Source organism: Trachypithecus francoisi, unplaced genomic scaffold, assembly GCF_009764315.1.
Source record: "Trachypithecus francoisi isolate TF-2019V2 unplaced genomic scaffold, Tfra_2.0 Lachesis_group16, whole genome shotgun sequence".
Taxonomy (NCBI): domain Eukaryota; kingdom Metazoa; phylum Chordata; class Mammalia; order Primates; family Cercopithecidae; genus Trachypithecus; species Trachypithecus francoisi.
The window spans coordinates 92,641,623-92,655,472 of NW_022681461.1; the positions used below are offsets into that span (position 1 = coordinate 92,641,623).

A 13,850-nucleotide genomic window follows, 5' to 3' on the forward strand; every position below is an offset into this window, starting at 1 on the left:
GGTCTTAAAAAAATAATAATGGGGGATTTTTCCTATAATGAAATGATTGAAGTATTCATACCTATAAAATTTTTCAGTGTTGAAAAATAAAAAATAATTTTAAAGCGCACCTTCCAAAATGTCTCCTGTGAGTAGGTAAGACCAACCTGTATATCTTAAGATATTAGTTAAGAATTTAGAAACAGAGGAAGAGAAATTCTTAGCAGTGGTTATTTTGGTAAGTTTGCTTTAAAAAAAACACTTTAAATCTCAATATTTCTAATGTTTTAAATTGCAGTGTACTAAATAAATATTTATGTTACTACTTTTTTCACTTCCCTATTCATTATAACCAACAAAAGATATTTTTTACATTTTGATGAAAAAATTTTGAAAGGTGACTAAACAATTGTGGTTTTCCCCATTGATTATTAAGATCACTTTGCATGATTTCAGCATGAACAGTCCTTTTGAGTCCCACACTACTGTGAAAAGTAAGGATTCCTGTGATGGAAATTGAATCACCTTCAGAAGCATTCATGTTGATAAGACCAGTAGTTCTTATGTTATGTTCCCCAGAATCCTGGGTTCCATCAGAGTGTTTCAAAGTTTTCAAACATTTCACAAATGTTTGATTTTAATTTCATTTAAAAAATTAGGGCCGGGCGCGGTGGCTCAAGCCTGTAATCCCAGCACTTGGGAGGCCGAGACGGGCGGATCACGAGGTCAGGAGATCGAGACCATCCTGGCTAATATGGTGAAACCCCGTCTCTACTAAAAAATACAAAAAACTAGCCGGGCGATGAGGCGGGCGCCTGTAGTCCCAGCTACTTGGGAGGCTGAGACAGGAGAATGGCGTGAACCCGGGAGGCGGAGCTTGCAGTGAGCTGAGAGCCGGCCACTGCACTCCAGCCTGGGCGGCAGAGCAAGACTCCGTCTCAAAAAAAAAAAAAAAAAAAAAATTAGCTTATTTCTTAATTAATAAAATTTATTCTTTAGAATAGTTTTAAGTTTACAGAAGAAATTAGACAGTGCTGAAAGCTCCCATTTTATTATACATGTTTACTATGATTAGTGAACCAATATTAATACATTTTAGTGATACATAATTGTACATATTAAAGCACATGTGATATTTTGATACAAGCATACAATGTGTAATGACCAAATTAGGTTAATTAGAATGCCTGTCACCTAAAACATTTATCATTTCCTTGTATTGGGAACATTTCAAATCTTCTCTTCTAGATATTTTGAAATATACAAAAAATTATTGTTAACTATTGTCACCCTACTGTGCTATCAAACACTAGAACTTATTTCTTCTGTCTAACTGTATGTTTGTACCCATTAGCGAACCATTGCGCATCTCCTCACCTACCCTTTCCAGCCTCTGATAACCATCATTCACTATCTTCATGAAATCAGCTTTTTTTTAAAATCCATCACCTCAAGCATTTATCATTTCTTTGTGTTGCAAATATTCCAATTATCTCTTTTAGTTATTTTTTAATGTACAATAAATCATTGTTTACTGTAGTCACCCTGTTGTACTATCAAATACTAGGTCTTATTCATATTCATACTAATTATATTATTCTTGTACCCAGTAATTTCACACACACACACACACACACCAACCCCTGGTAACCATCATTCTACTCTCTATGTCTATGAGTTCAAGTGTTTTAATTTCTAGCTCTTACAGATGAGTGAGAGTATGCAAAGTTTGTCTTTATGTGCCTGGCTTATTTCACTTAACATAATGTCCTCCAGTCCATCCACGTTGCAACTGACAGGATCTTGTTCCCTTTATAGGCAGGTAGTACTCCATTGTGTATATGTGCCAACATTTTCTTTATCCATTCATCTGTTAGTGGACACTTAGTTTAGTTCCAAATCTTGGCTATTGCGAATAGTGCTGCAGTAAACATGGGAGTGCAGGTATCTCTTTGATATACTAATTTTCTTTCTTTTGGGCGTATACCTAGCAAAGGGATGGCTGAATCATATGGTAGCTCTATTTTTAGTTTTCTGAGGACCTCCATACTGTTCTCCATAGTGGCTGTACTAATTTACATTCTCACCAACAGTGTAGGAGGGTTTCTTGTTCTGCACATACTCGCCAGCATTCATTATTGCCTGTCTTTTAGATAAAAGCCGTTTGAACCAGAATGAGATGATATCTCATTGTAGTTTCAATTTGCATTTATCTGATGACCAGTGACATTGAGCACCTTTTCATATACCTGTTTGCCATTTATATGTTTTCTTTTGAGAAATGTCTATTCAGATCTTTTGCCCATTTTTAAAATTTAAGTTCAGGAGTACATGTGCAGATTTGTTACATAGGTAAACTTGTGTCATGGGGGATTGTTGCACAGATTATTTAGTCACCCAGGTATCAAACCTAGTGCCCATTGTTATTTTTCCTGATCCTCTCACTCCTCCCACCCTCCACCCTCCAACAGGCCCCAGTATGTTTTGTTCCCCTCTATGAGTCTGTGTTCTCATAATTTAGCTCCCACTTATAAGTGAGACCATATGGTATTTGGTTTTCTGATCCTGTGTTAGTTTGCTAAGGATAATGGCCTCCAGCTCCATCCATGTCCCTGCAAAGGATATCTCGTTGTATTTATGGCTGCATTGTATTCTGTGGTGTATATGGACATTTTTTTTATCCAGTTTGTCATTGATGGGCATTTAGGTTGATTCTATGTCTTTGCTATTTTGAATAGTGCTGCAATGAACATACGCATGCATGTGACTTTATAAAAGAATGATTTCTATTCCTTTGGGTATATACCCAGTAATGGGATTGCTGGGTTGAATGGTATTTCTGTCTTTAGGTCTTTGAGGAATTGCCACACTGTCTTCCACAATGGTTGAACTAATTTGCACTCCCACCAACAGTGTATAAGTGTTCCTTTTTCTTCACAACCTCTCCAACATGCTTTTTTTTTTTTTTACTTTGTATTAATAGCCATTCTGACTCCTGGGAGATGGTATCACATTGTGATTTTGATTTGCATTTCTTTAATTATCAGTAATATTTAGCTTTTTTTTCCAATATGCTTGTTGGCCATATGTATATCTTCTTTTAAAAAGTGTCTGGTCATGTCCTTTGCTCACTTTTTTATGGGGTTTCTTTTTTTCTTGTAAATTTGTTTTAAGTTTCTTATGGATGCTGGATATTAGACCTTTGTGGGATACATAGTTTGCAAAATTTTTTTCCTAATCTGTAGGTTGTCTGTTCACTCTGTTGGTAGTTTCTTTTGCTGTGCAGAAGCTCTTTAGTTTAATTAGATCCCACTGTCAATTTTTGCTTTTGTTTTTTGCCCATTTTAAAATGAATTATTAGGCCAGGCGCAGTGGCTTACACCTATAATCCCAGCACTTTGGGAGGCTGAGATGGGTGGATCACCTGAGGTCAGGAGTTCAAGATCAGCCTGGCCAACATGGTGAAACCCTTTCTCTACAAAAATACAAAAAAAAATAGCCAAGCATGATGGTGCAAGCCTGTAATCCCAGCTACTCAGGAGGCTGAGACAGGAGAATCACTTGAACCTGGGAGGCAGAGGTTGCAGTGAGCCGAGATCGTGCCACTGCAGTCCAGCCTGGGCGACAAGAGCAAAACTCCATCTCAAAAAAAAAAAAAAAAATTATTAGTTTTTTTTTTCCTGTTGAATTGAATTCCTTATATATTCAAGTTATTAATCCCTCATCAGATTGATAGTTTGCGAATATTTTCTCCCATTCAATGGATGGTCTCTTCACTTTGTTGATTGTTTACTTTGCTGTGAAGAAGCTTTTTAACTTGATGTGATCCCATTTGTCCCTTTTTGCTTTGGTTGCCTACGTTTTTGGGGTATTACTCAAGAAATCTTTGCCCAGACCAATGTCCTGTAGAGTTTCCCCAATGTTTCCTTTTAGTAGCTTCACAGTTTGAGATCTTAGATTTAAGTCTTTGATCCACTTTGATTTTATTTCCTTTATGGTGAGAGACAGGGGTCTAATTTCATTCTGTTGCCTATGGAAATCCAGTTTTTCTAGCACCGTTTATTGAAGAGACTGTTCTTTCTCCAATATATGTTGTTTGCACCTTTGTCAAAAATGAGTTCACTGTAGATGTATGCATTTGTTTCCGGGTTCTCTGTTTTGTCCCATTGATCTATGTATCTGTTGTTTTATGCCAGTACCATACTCTTTTTGTTACTATAGTTCTGTGATTCCTCCAGTGTTGTAATTCCTCCAGTTTTGTTCTTTTTGCTCAGATGGCTTTAATTATTCTGGGTCTTTTGTGGTTCCATGTAAAATTAAAGATTATTTTTTCTATTTCTTTGAAGAATATCCTCAGTATTTTCATAGGGATTGCACTGAATCTGTAGATTGCTTTAGGAAATATGGACATTTTATCAATATTGATTTTTCCAATCCATGAATATGGAATATCTTTCTATTTTTTGTGTTCTTTTCAATTTCTTGCATCAATGTTGAATAGTTTTCATTATAGAGATTTTTCACTTCTTTGGTTAAGTTTGTTTCTAGATATTTTATTTTATTTGTAATAATGTAAATGGAATTACTTCCTTGATTTATTTTTCAGATTGTTTGCTGTTAGCATACAGAAATGCTACTGATTTTTGTAGTTGATTTGTACTATGCCACTTTACTGAATTTGTTTTTCAGTTCTAATAGTTTTGTAGTGAAATCTTTAGGTTTTTGCAAATATAAGATTATATCACCTGCAAACAAGAAAAATTTGACTTCTTCCTTTCTTTGGGTGCCTTTCTTTCTGTTGTCTGATTGCTCTAGCTAGGAATTTCAGTAGTGTGTTGAATAATAGTAGTGAAAGTGAGCATCCTGGTCACCTTCCAGATCTTAGAAGAAAGACTTTCAGTTTTTCCCTGTTCAGTATGATTCTAGCTGTGGGTCTGTCATATATGCCTTTTATTTTGTTGAGTTATGTCTCATCTATACCCAGTTGTTTTTTTCCATTCATAAAACTTTTATTCTACTTACATGAATTTAATAAATGTGTCCTTAACAATTATGCTTGGATTGTTCATGAAAATTTCATAAGACATTAGGCCAGGCGCGGTGGCTCATGCCTATAATTCCAGCACTTTGGGAGGCCGAGGCGGGCAGATCACAAGGTCAGGAGATCGAGACCATCCTGGCTAACACGGTGAAACCCCGTGTCTACTAAAAATGCAAAAAATTAGCCGGGCGTGGCAGCGGGCGCCTGTAGTCCCAGCTACTTGGGAGGCTGAGGCAGGAGAATGGCGGGAACCCAGGAGGCGGAGTTTGCAGTGAGCCGAGATCGCACCACTGCACTCCAGACTGGGCGACTGAGCAAGACTCTGTCTCAAAAAACAAAAAAAAAGAAAATTTCATAAGACATTAAACAAACATATTTCCCTGTTAACTATTTTTACAGCGCATGTATGATAGGCAATTATCAAAAAAAAAATCACAAAAGCAAAAAACCTAAAAAAAAGTTAAATACATGGGTTTTTGTTTTACTGCTGTGCTTGATATACATGATGTAATGAATACCAGGCAATTCATTTTTACTGCATCTTTACTTTTACATTTGTTCTTAGGTTGCCTAAAACATTTAAATACAAATAAAATGAGTGTAGCAAAAATAATGAAAGCTAACAGCAGGTAACTTTACAAATAATGGAATGTGAACCGCTTCTGCCCTTATCCAGAGTAAAATGGGTCACAATTTTGTCTAAAGGAACACTTCTGCAGCTGTAGTCAAAGGTACGCACATTGAGATTGAGTATTCCACAGATACACATGGTTTAACATGTGGTATCAATGGGATATCTGTTTCTGCCGCAGCCTTGTAAATGCTCCAAACCTTAGAGTATCCACAATTACTACACCTGTGACTGGAACCAAACGATCCGTTTTATTCCCCACCAGGACAAACCAATATGTAGGCAGTTTTCTTTGCTTAGACATGGAAGCAGTTTTAACACTGGCCCTTGTGAAGCCACAATGTACCAACAGTACTATGCAAAACATTAATAACTTGTATAAAAATTCCACATCCCCATATTGGCCACCTCAAGATGAAAACAGATAGCTCCCTAAATGTTAACTGGCTCTACTCCCCTAATAATAAACATAAAAACCACTTGGGAAATATAGAAATTCAAATAGAAGTAACATAAACCTGTCATAAATTGTAAACAAAAAACTATTTGTGGACAGCATAGGTGACAAATGGTCTACTGTGTAAATTTTAGAATGAGGCAGACAAAAGTTGGAAGGCCGGTTAATTTTCTTCTCCTTCTCCTGCTTCAGCTTCGTCTTCTTGGATATCCGATGTCCAGAATGTCAAGCTGTCTCTCAGTAATTGCATTATTAGTGTGCTGTCTTTGTATGACTCTTCACTTAATGTATCAAGTTCAGCAATGGCTTCATCAAAAGCTGTCTTTGCAAGAGAGCAGGCTTTCTCTGGGGAATTCAGAACCTCACAAGAGAACACAGAGAAGTTAAGGGCCAGACTCAGTCTGATAGGATGTGTTGGTTGCATTTCCTTTTTGCTGATTTCAAAAGCTTCTTGGTATGCTTGTTGTGACTGAGCCACAATCCCTTTCTTGTCATCACCAGCGGCAAACTCAGCCAAGTAACAGTAGAGATTGCATTTCATTTTCAAATAGAAGAATTTGCTCTCTGCTTGTGAAGCACTGGGGATCAAGAACTTTTCCAAAAGAGGCAGTACATCATTGCAGCTATCTCTTAGCTCCGTCTCAATCTTCTCTCTGTATTCTTGAGCCATCTGCTGCTTTTTTCTCAGCACTTTTCGTCCTTTGTTCAATACTTGAGATGACCCTCCAAGATGACCTACAGTTTCCTACAACATTTTTATAAGCAACTGAGAAAAGATTCCTCCCCTCATTGGATAATTAAGCTCCTTGCTCAGTTACAGACTTCATGCAGGTTGCCTTGTCGTCATATCACTCAGCCTGCTCGGCCAGTTTGGCCTTCTGAACCAGCTCATTTTTATCCATGACTGGATGTTCCCACAGTGGGCTCACCTCGCACTGGCGCGAGCTCGCCCCAGTCTACCTGGGGGGCGCTGCCGGGCTGGGCCTGGGCTCCACAGCCTGCCTATACCCAGTTTTTAAAAAATTTTTTTATTTTTGTTGTTGTTGTTTTTAATCATGAAGGGATGTTGAATTTTATCAAATGCTTTTTCAGCATCAGTTGAAATGATCATGTGATTTTTTCCTTCATTCTGCTGATATGATGTATCACATTAATTAATTTGCATATGTTGAAACATCCTTGCATCCCTAGGATGAATCCCACTTGGTCATGATCTTTTTAACTGTTGTTGAATTTACTGTGCTAGTATTTTGTTGAGGATTTTTTGCATCAATGTTTATCAGAGATATTGGCCTGTAGTTTTCTTTTTCTGATGTATCTTTATCTGGTTTTGGTATCAGGGTAATACTGGCCTTGTAGCATGAGTTTGGAAGTATTCCCTTCTCTATTTTTTGGAATAGTCTGAGCAGGATTGGTTGGTCCTTCTTTAAATGTTTGGTAAAATTCAGCAGTAAGTCACTGGGTCCTGGGCTTTTCTTTGCTGGAAGACTTTTATTATGGCTTTGATCTCATTACTTGTTATTGGTCTACTCAGGTTTTGGGTTTCTTCATGATATAATCTAGGTAGGTTGTGTGTGTCTGGGAATTTATCTGCTTCTTCTAGGATTTTCAATGTATTGGCGTAGAGTTGCTAATGGTAGTCTGTAATGATCCTCAGAATTTCTACATATCAGTTGTAATCTCTTTTTTTATCTCTGATTTTATTTAGGTCTTCCTTCCTTTTTTCCTAGTCTAGCTAAAGGTTCATCCATTTTGTTTATCTTTTTTAACAAAAAAAAAAAAAAATTTTTCATTTCATTGATTTTTTGTGTTGTTTTCATTTTTATTTCATTTATTGCTGCTCTGATCTTTATTACTTTTTTCTTCTACTAATTTTGAGTTTGGTTTGCTCTTTTCCAGTTATTTAGATGCATCATTAGGTTGTTTATTTGAAGTTTTTTTTACTTTTTTGATGTAGGCACTTATTGCTATAAATTTTCCTCTTAGTACTGCTTTTACTTTATCCCATAGATTTTAATATGTTGTGTTTCCATTATGGTTTGTTTTAAGAAAATTTGCAGTTTCATTCATAATCTCTCCATTGAGCCACTGGTCATTCAAGAGCATATTGTTTAATTTCCATGTGCTCGTATAGTTGTTTTTTTTTTTTTTTTTTTTTTGATACGGATTCTTACTCTGTCACCCAGGCTGGAGTGCAGTGGCATGATCTTGGCTCACTGCAAGCTCCACCTCCCGGGTTCATGCCATTCTCCTGCCTCAGCCTCCCAAGTAGCTGGGACTACAGGCACCTGCCACCACGCCTGGCTAATTTTGTTTTTGTATTTTTAGTAGAGACAGGGTTTCACCATGTTAGCCAGGATGGTCTCGATCTCCTGACCTCGTGATCCACCTGCCTCGGCCTCCCAAAGTGCTGGGATTACAGGCGTGAGCCACCATGCCCAGCCACTTGTATAGTTTTTAAAATTCCTCTTGTTATTGATTTCTAGTTTTATTCCATTTTGGTCATAGAAGATACTTGATATTATTTCAGTTTTCCTGAAATTTTTAAGACTTCTTTTGTGGCCTAATATATGGGCTTCCTGGAGAATGTTCCATGTGCTGAGGAGAAGAATGTGTATTCTGCAGCCACTGGATGAAATGTTCTGTAAATTTCAATTAGGTCCTTTTGTTTCTTTGTTGATCTTTGTCTAGATAACCTGTCCAAGTCTGAAAGTGGGGTGTTGAAGTCTCCAGCTATTATTGTATTAGGGTCTATCTCTCTGGTTCTAATAATATTTACTTTATATATCTGGGTACTCCAGTGTTGGCTTCATATACATTTATACTTGGTTACATACTCTTGCTGAATTGACCCCTTTTTCAATATATAATATGACCTTTTGTGTTTCTTTTTATGGTTTTTATCTTGAAATGTATTTTATCTGATATTAGTATAGCTACTCCTGCTCTTTTTTGGTTTCCATTTGCATGGATTATCTTTTTCCATTCCTTTATTTTCAGTCTATTTGTGGCTTTATAGGTGAAGTGTGTTTTTTGTAGGCAGCAGATAGTTGGGCTTGGTTTTTTTTATCCATTCAGCCACTCCATATCTTTTGATTGGAGAGTTTAGTCCATTTACATTCAATGTTGTTATTGATAAGTAAGGACTTACTCCTGCCATTTTGTTATTTGTTTTCTGGTTGTTGTGTATATCTTTTTTTCCTTACCACCTCTCTTATTGTTTATTTTTGCAGTTGGGTGGTTTTCTGTAGTGCTAAGCTTTGATTCCTTTCTCTTTCTTCTTTGTATATTGGCTCTACCTGTGAGTTTTATAGTTTCATATGTTTTCATGATAATAGTAATCATCTTTTCAATTCCAGATGTAGGACTCCCTTAAGCATGTCTTGTAAGGCCTAGTGGTAATGAATTCCTTTCATTTTTGCTTGTCTATGAAAGATTTTATTTCTCCCTCATTTCTGAATAATAGCTTTGCCTAGGCCACCCAAGCAGCTATGCGCCCATATACCAGGCCTAAGAGGCAGCCCTGCTGGCCTCCTGGTGGACACCCCTCCAGGTCAGCTGAGCAGCCTTATACCCATGTCCTAGGCCTTTGAGAAACAGCTCTGTGAGCCACTTGGTTGGCCTAGGGTTACACCTGATGGGGAGATCCATGGGACATTTTCTCAGGCCAGGACACAGCTGCACAACTGCTTGCTGGCTATAATATTCTTGACTAGCAGGATTTTTTTATTTCAGTATTTTGAGTATATCATTCCATTCTCTCCTGGCTTGTGAGGCTTCTGCTGAGAAATCCACTGTTAGTGGGGCCCCTTATATGTGACTTAACATTTTTTTATTGCTGTTCTTAGAATTATTTCTTTGTCTTTGGCTTTTTACAATTTAACTCTAATGTTCCTCAGAGAGGACCTGTTTGGGTTGAATCTACTTGCAATTCGTTGAGCTTTCTGGACTTAAATGTCCATTTCTCTCCCAAGACATGGGAAGTTTTCTGCTATTGTTCCATTAAATGTATTTTCCTCATCTTTCCCCTTCTCTTCTACTTCAGGAACACCCATAATACAAATAATTGTTTGCTTTATGGTGTACCAAAAATTTAGTAGGCTTTCTTCTTTTTTCTGCTTGGTCTAGTCTATTATTGAAGCTGCCGATTGTATTTTTAATTTCATTCATTGACTTTTTTAGCTCTAGGATTTCTGTTTGGTTCTTTTTTATGATATCTATCTCTTTGTTGAAGTTCTTGTTCAAATTATCAATTGTTTTCCTGATTTCATTGAATTGTCTATCTGTATTTTTCTTGTATCTGAATACATTTCCTTAAGGTTGTTATTTTGAATTCTTTTTTCTGGAATTTCATCTGCTTCCTCAAGATTGGAGCCAGTTACTAGAGAATTATCTTTTTCCTTTAGAGGTGACATGTTTTCTTGCTTTGTTGTGATTGTGTGTTCCTATGTTGATTTATATGGCTTTGGTGGAAAAATCACCTCTTCCAATTTTATGGAGTAGGTTTAATAGGAAAAGACTTATTTATATGAATGGGACCTGGGGTGTTGGTTCAGTGGGGTGTACTAGCCTTGGTTTTAGGAGGATATAGTAGTGTAATGTAACCTCCATGTAGTTTCTTCAGCCGTTATCCACACTAGTGGCATTTGGCCATTTCTCAGTGGCCTAGTCTGAAATAATTTGTGGCAATGGTGGTGCAACTTTGCCAGGGCTGGGTTCACTGGCCTGTTTCTCAGGTCAGAGGCATGTGTGTGCATATGGTGAATTGACCAACTTGGCATCTGGCTCACTGGGGTTGGGACCACTGGGGTTGGAGCCATGGGGCTATTACTCTCTCCAGGAGTATGAGTTGTTTGGCCACCCTGGGGACATGCCTGCCAGGAGTGGCTCACAGAGCTGTTTCTCAAAGGCCTAGGACATGGGTATAAGGCTGCTCAGCTGACCTGGAGGGGTGTCCACCAGGAGGCCAGCAGGGCTGTCTCTTAGGCCTGGTATATGGGCGCATAGCTGCTTGGGTGGCCTAGGGATGCACCTGATGGGGAGATCCATGGGACATTTTCTCAGGCCAGGACACAGCTGCACAACTGCTTGACTGGCCTGGGGGTGTTTCTGTAGTGGGTGTCCCACTGGGCTGTTTTGTAGGTCTGAGATATAAGCACAGGGCTGTTTGGTTGGCCTGCAGGTATGCCCACAAGAGGTGGCCTGTGGGGCTGTTTTTGGTGCCTGAGACATGGATGCACACCTGCTTTGTTGGTGTAGGAGACAGGTCTTCTGGGGGCAAGCACAGGGTTGTTGCTTATGCTCATGACAGCTTCATGGCTGCTCAGTTGACCTGGGGATACTTCTGCTGGAGATGGCCCACAGGGCTGTTTCTTAGGCCTGGTATGCAGGCACATAGCTTCTTAGCCAGCCCAGGGCATGTTCACTAGTGATGGCCCACAGAGCTGTTTCTCAAGTCCTGGATATGGGCTCTTGGCTGCTTGACTGGCTTGGGGTCGTGCCTACCAGGGGCAGCCTGCAGGAGTATTTCCCAGGTCTTTATGGGAAATGCAGGGCCATTAGGCAGGCCAGGGGCATGTCTGCAGAGGCAAGGGTGCTGTGGGGTTGTTTCTCAGGTCCTGAGCATGGGAGCATAGCCACTGCACTGGCCTGGGGGCATATTAGCTACTAGGAGGCTCAGGGGCCTCTCTCTCTTGTGGGAGGGTGCAGAGCAGTTTGGCCAGCTCAAGGCAAGTTGGCCCTGGGCAGGACTGGCAGACTGTTCCTCTGGCTGGAAGTGCAGTAAGCAGGGGTTTGTTTTCTTGCTGTGCAGGACGAGAGTCACAGCTGATCCTAGGCCCAGGCTCTGTGCAGCTGATGGATGGCATTCAGCCAAGCGTGTGGTGTGGGCTTGGCCTAATGAAGATGGAGCACCCCAGTGCTGGAGATATGCAGTGGCTACGGGCCCCCAGAACAGGGTGTGCTTCAGAGTTTGCTCTTTTCTCAAGATGGCATTATGCTGCAGCAGCTTGGCCCACAGGGAGTGGGATGGGGGGAATGGGGAGTGCGCACCTTGCTCTCCTGATCTGGAGCAGTGTAGCTGCATGAATTCCCAGCAGCTCTTCAAACTGGGCTCAGGGCTTGGGAAGACTGTAGGATTCTTCTGTAATAAGGACTGTAGGTTTTTGCAGTGGCAGTGGGGGCTGGTGGAGATCTTGTGCTTAACTTTTCCCGGGAATAAGAAGTCTCTCCTGACTCTGGGCACATCCAATCCAGGCGGGGGAGACAGGGCTATAGAGGCCCAGTGCCTCCTCGCTGCCCTCCTGGATTTCTAATCACCACAGGTGCATCTCCACTCCCTCACCACACTCCACCACTCTCCCTTCCATGCTGCAGTCAAACCTTAATCTGTTTATTCGTTGTGTTGGGCCTTTCTTGTGGGATAGATGAATACCAGGCATCTCTCACCAGCCATCTTGCTGACATCACTTACTATTGAAGGATTTTAAGCAGAGGTGTGACTTCATGAAACTTATGTTTTAAAACATTAATGAGTTGGAAGCTGGGGGCAGATGGGGATGGTTAATGGATACAGAAAAATAGCTAGAAAGAATTAATAAGATCTACTTTTTGGACCTGCCTAGCCAACATGGTGAAACCCTGCCTCTACTAAAAATACAAAAATTAGCTGGGCATGGTGGAGAGCACCTGTAATTCCAGCTACTTGGGAGGCTGAGGCAGGAGAATCCCTTGAACCTGGGAGATAAAGGTTGCAGTGAGCTGAGATCGCGCCATTGCACTCCAGCCTGGGCAACAAGAGTGAGACTCTTGTCTCAAAAAAAAAAAAAAAAAAAAAAATCTACCCTTTGATGTCACAACAGGGTGACTATAGCCATAATTGTACATTTTAAAATAACTAAAAGAGTATTATTGGATTGTTTGTAACACAAAGGATAAATGCTTAAGGGATGGATACCCCATTCTCTATGAATGTGGTTATTATGCATTGCATGCCTGTATCAAAACATCTCATGAACCCCATAAATATATACGCCTATATACCCACAAAAATTAAAAAATTTTTTAAAAACCCACTAATGAGTCAACAAAGTTTATGCTTCTGCTTTCTGGCAAAAAAGACTCTCCTGAGCTAAACCTTTCCTACCAAACCAGTCTATTTTTCATTCCTCTCCATCTTTTCATGTGTGATAGTCGCTTCCTGATAAGCATTAATTCAAAGTTCAGCCCTTATAGAAGTGTTCTTCCCCTCTCCCTTCTCCTGTGGGAGCACAGTGTCTGTATAAGGGAAAGTTTACTACTCTTCCCTGGGTACAGCTGGTCTATGTGTTGCCATTTTCTGCTGGACTCCAATTGAGCTGTCTCAACCAACTTATCTCTAATCCATCCCTGTCCATTAACTTCTGTCCTAGAATCCACTTGGGATGGACAAACACTACCACCAGAACTCTGGAAGCACCAAACTCCATTACTGCTCTCACCTCAGTAGCCCGGGAGTCCCTTGGTCTTGCAGTCCTCTCGGTACCCTGGGGCTACACAGGAACTTTTGAATCGCTTCTAGATATAGACCATTCAGAACCCAGCATGATTTCAGCAGTGCTCCCTAGACACTTGCCTTCACAGATGCTGTGCTATCGCCCACTCTTCCCTCCCCCATCTCCATGTCAAACATAGAGCTTCTCTGAGGCTTGTACCCTGCCACCAAGATCAAAGGATCTCAGGTCACCCTTCTCCCTATCTGAATA

General features: G+C 39.9%; 1 pseudogene across 1 annotated transcript; it reads right to left on the reverse strand.

Moving 5' to 3' along the window:
* Nucleotides 1–5,545: 5,545 nt before the first annotated feature.
* Nucleotides 5,546–7,093, reverse strand: LOC117099023 (annotated as a pseudogene). The gene is made up of 2 exons (XR_004443673.1): nucleotides 7,071–7,093; nucleotides 5,546–7,023 (listed from the first exon to the last, which is right to left on the reverse strand). The product of XR_004443673.1 is annotated as a 14-3-3 protein zeta-like (transcript).
* Between the last annotated feature and the right edge of the window lie 6,757 nt (nucleotides 7,094–13,850).